The 4,742-nt window shown below is 46.1% G+C and overlaps 1 pseudogene; it reads right to left on the reverse strand.

Annotated features, from left to right (window-relative positions):
- Positions 2,709-3,370, reverse strand: LOC102181697 (annotated as a pseudogene).

A 4,742-nucleotide genomic window follows, 5' to 3' on the forward strand; every position in this document is an offset into this window, starting at 1 on the left:
TGGAGCACAGCTTCACCTCTGCATGGAGCTTTTGTGCAGGAAAACTGCAGAGGGGTTGGGCACCATAGCCACCCTTAGGTTTTGCGAGGTGAGAAGCATTAGGAAACTACACCATTCGGGCAACGACAAGAGGATCCAAAATAGAAACCCAGCTCAGGTCACTGGGACAACCCTGAGGGATGGGATGGGGACGGAGGTGGGAGGGGGGTTCAGGAGGGGGGTTCAGGATGGGGGACACATGTACACCCATGGCTGATTCATGTCAATGTACGGCAAAAATCACTACAATTCTGTAAAGTAATTTGCCTCCAATTAAAATAATTAATTTTTTTAAAAAAACAGCTCATAAGCTCCCAGCAAAGCCTTGGTGGCAGTCTGAATGGGGCTGCAGTTCATTCATTACACATCAGGGTACAGGGGTGTGGTATCCGTAGTGGTGAGGCAGGAGCAGGGCCAATTGAGTCCCCACCCACATAAATGCAGGAGGCTTGGGTTACACTTGCTTCTAGAGGCAGGGGGCTTGAAGCAACGTAGTATGGATGACTCACTGCCAATCTATCTCTGTGTCTGGGAAAACAACTCAAGCACAAATAGTAAGTCTTCAAATGATGAGGCATGAGTACACCTTTCAGTTACAGACATCTCTCATTTCATAAGTCACTGAGATGGCCAACCTCCAGATCATAAAAGGTAAGTACAGTGTAGGGATAAAAGAGGGGTTTCCCTGGTGGCTCAAACGGTAAAGAATCGGCCTGCAATGTGGGAGACCTGGGTTCAATCCCTGAGTTGGGAAGATCCCCTGGAGAAGGGCATAGCAACCCACTCCAGTATTCTTGCCTGAAGAATCCCCATAGACAGAGGAGCCTGGCAGGCTACAGTCCATGGGGTCGCAAAGAGTTGGACACAACAGAGTGACTAAGCACAGCACAGGGATAAAAGAGATTGGGGGAGGGGAAGGGACCACCAGTTTAATCTCTAAAACACCAAAGTAGGGAGCACAGTAACTTCAAGTGAGGTTCAATAAAGGATAAATGATAATATTCAGCTTTCAGCCAACCTTGCTAAGTCAAGACATGGTCAGTAAACTTCTGTCCCTGAACCTGCCCACGTGGGTTGGCAGCATCTTTGTCATCTTGAAAGGCTGCTTTTAGTGACTTTTACATCCCATTGATTGCTGGTCCTCTCTTCTTGCCTGAAAAAGATGGAGAACAATTTTGGTAACAGGAACCAAGTGATGCAGAAGAACCTGAAATTCCTTCTATCTAATGTTCATTTATTACCACAATCAGACAAACAAACCAAAGACCCTGTCTGTGCACCAGCAGCACCAAAAGGTTTCCACTGAACCCTGAGAAGTGAGCCACTCAGAGCAGAGGGCTGCAGGGTGGTGCTGGAAGCCACTGCAGCGGGAGGCAGAGAAGAAACCTCAGGGCAACCTCTGGGTAGCAACCCCCAGGGAGAGAAATCCCACATGTGTGCAGCTCTGAGCATGCTCATGACCAGTTATGTGAGGCCTCTAGGTTAGCCTTTATGAAAACTGCTGTATGTCCTTGCTAGAGTTTTTAGTCATTCTGATGCTTAGCTGCAGAAGTTCAAGCCCAGCTGATGCTTCATTCCCACCCCCCTCCCCACAGCTCCATCATACTAATCCTGTGACCTATGTCCTCAGTTTCCTCTTCTGTGAAATGGGAATCTAACAGAACCGACTGCACAGTGTTGTTAAGAAAATTAGTGAATGATGTGTAGAGAGGCTCAGTGCAGCGCCTGGCACACTGTAGGTGCTCCAAAAACGCTGCTGCAGTTTTGTCCCCTGCCCTTAGCTGCCAGGAGACAGGAGAGCATTGTGGTTAGAAGCACAGGCTGAGGAGTCAGACTGTCTGGGTGTGCAGTCTCAACTCCAGTGCTAACCACTGACAAGTTAATCAACTGCTCTCTGCCTCAGCGTCCTCTCCTATGTAATGAGGATGCTCATAACTGACCACCTCATAGGGTGGTTTTGTTAAAAGACCAAGTGGGATAATCATGGAAAGTACTTAGCACCCAGTACCTGATACACAGTAAGTACTCAGTACACTGATGTGTGCTTCTATTACTTCGCCAATAAATGTCCATCTAGTCAAAGCTATGGTTTTTCCAGTAGTCATATATGGATGTGAGAGCTGGACTATAAAGAAAGCTGAGCACCGAAGAACTGATGCTTTTGAATTGTGGTGCTGGAGAAGACTCTTGAGAGTCCCTTGGACTGCAAGGAGATCCAACCAGTCAATCGTAAAGGAAATCAGTCCTGAATGTTCATTGGAAGGACTGATGCTAAAGCTGAAACTCCAATACTTTGGCCACCTGATGCGAAGAACTGATTCACTGGAGAAGACCCTGGTGCTGGGAAAGATTGAAGGCAGGAGAAGAAAGAGACGACAGAGGATGAAATGGTTGGATGGCATCACTGACTCGATGGACATGAGTTTGAGCAAGCTCCAGGAGTTGGTGATGGACAGGGAGGCCTGGCATGCTGTAGTTCACGGGGTTGCAAAGAGTCAGACATGACTGAGCCACTGAACTGAACTGAACTGAACTGATTACTCCCTTACTACTCTGACCTGAAACATTGATTTTATTTTATTTTTTTACTAGGTAAAGAATTTTATTTATCTTTGTCTCAAACTTGATTCTTATGCTTCTTCAGCTTAATTAGCTGCAAAGAATGACTTGTATATGAGCAAAAACTGAAAAGAGCTGCAGTGTCCAGGGGCTTAGGCTTAAAAATATTAGAGATCTAGATTTTATCAGATCCATAAACAAAAGTTTAAAAAGCAGTCATAATATAAAATAGCAGCTCCCAGTAACTTCTTCAAGATTTATCTTCTTCAGAAGTTAACTCAATTCAGTTTGCTTCATTCTTGGAAGCCTCATCAAAATTCTCCACAAGATCTGGAACTTCGTCATCATCCCCCTCTCCAGTGGCAAGCGGTGCTTTCCCATCCACGGATTGTTTGGGCAGAGCTTCAGCCAGTCTCCTTAAACTGGCCAGACTGTCTGCACCAAGTTGGTTTAAGATGCTGGGGAGCATTTCTGTCAGTTGCCTTGTCTCAGTGTGGCCTGTAATGGTGAAAGTGTTGGCTGGCAGAGATGCCTGAATTTTAGGGTTGTTAAAGTGGATCACTGTTCCTTGATTTGTGAACATATTCACCTCTTCAATACCAGAGATATTGTTTACCCCTAACTTCTTTAAAGAGAACTGAAGTTTTATGTCATCTGCTGTGGCTGTTCTGGGAACCACCTTCTTCTTTCTGTGAGCAGTTCCTTTCCCACTGGTGAGCACTTGTGCCTGCAGTTTGGAGAGTTTCTCTTGGTTCATGATAGTTTTTTTCACCTTGTTGGAGCGGAAATGGGGCCGCACGGGGGACTAGGGTTGGCACTCAGGTGGGCTCGGGCAGACCAGCTGAGGTTAGGCACACACACGCGGGGCCTCCCTCTAGCTGCCATCTTGCGTCCCTGCATGACCTGAAACCTTTAAAGACTAAGCAGCTTCCAGTTGAGCTTTGTGCAAAATGTCACAAACCAACACCCTGCTGCAAGTGGCTCACCCAGTGGCATCATTCCTCTATTCATCCTGTGGTTTATTTCTTTTTTATCTGTGTCAGGTTTTAGTTGCATCCTGCGGCATCTTTCATTGGGGCACACACACTCTCCAGCTGTGGCACACAGGCTTACTTGCTCCGTGAGATTCCATGACACAGAGGATCTTAGTTCCCCCACTAGGGATCAAACCTGCATCTCCTGCGTTGCAAGGTGCCTTCCTAACCACTGGACCACCAGGGAATTCTCTATTCATACTGTATTTAAGGATGCTACTTGTTTGTCCCAGTCTCAGTGGAGACAAAAGTAAAGTCACTTTCTCCAACTGTACTTCACACTCCCAGACAGAGAGCTGAGTCAAGGGAGAAGAGGTACTTTTCTGAATCCTTGATGAAATCTTTACCTAAACCTTATAAACACTGCAAAACAGTATGGAGGGTGTTTGGGTTTTCCCCACCTGCCAGCTCCTCACAGTTTATCTAAGGAATAAAGACATACACTTGGGTAAATGTGGAGATTGTAATAAAAAGATTCTGCCCCTTTTGCTTTTTGGTATCAAAATTATTTCCCAGAATCCTCTAGTAGACTGTAAATAAGCCTTTTTTGAGAATCCCTTTCATTGGACCCGCCTTCTCTCTAAAGCATAACAAAAGGGTGGGTGAGGGGCAGGGGTCCCTAAACCTAGAAATCCTCCAAGGAAAGATTCATGGGATTCATAGGCCAGCAACACAAAACCTGAAATCTCATCTGAGAAGCTTATTCCATTACAAGTTTTCAGAAATTATGAAAACTAGTAAAAAAAAGTAGAAGACGAAACTTAGAGCTGGCAGTCAAAGCTAGCTTGAGGCGTGTTCGTCCAAGACCCTCCACTCCCCTGCCGTCCCCTCGCCTACAACTTTCAGAAACCTCCTCCCCTACCACACTCCAGCCCCCAACCCCACCCCCAACACACACCCACACTCCATATTCTTTATACCCTCCAAGTGTCTAGGATTCGTGGTAGGGAACATTACCCCTGTCCTAGACCTGTTCTCTTCCTTCGCTTTATTAAAACTTGCCCATTCCAGGCCCAGACTCAATTCTATGGAAAATGACTCAAAACCTGTTACACTGAGGCCATAGAGGTGTTTGCTTATGTGATAGGATTTAAAGCACACTGTCCTGAA

This window comes from Capra hircus, chromosome 14 (genome assembly GCF_001704415.2).
Source record: "Capra hircus breed San Clemente chromosome 14, ASM170441v1, whole genome shotgun sequence".
NCBI lineage: Eukaryota > Metazoa > Chordata > Mammalia > Artiodactyla > Bovidae > Capra > Capra hircus.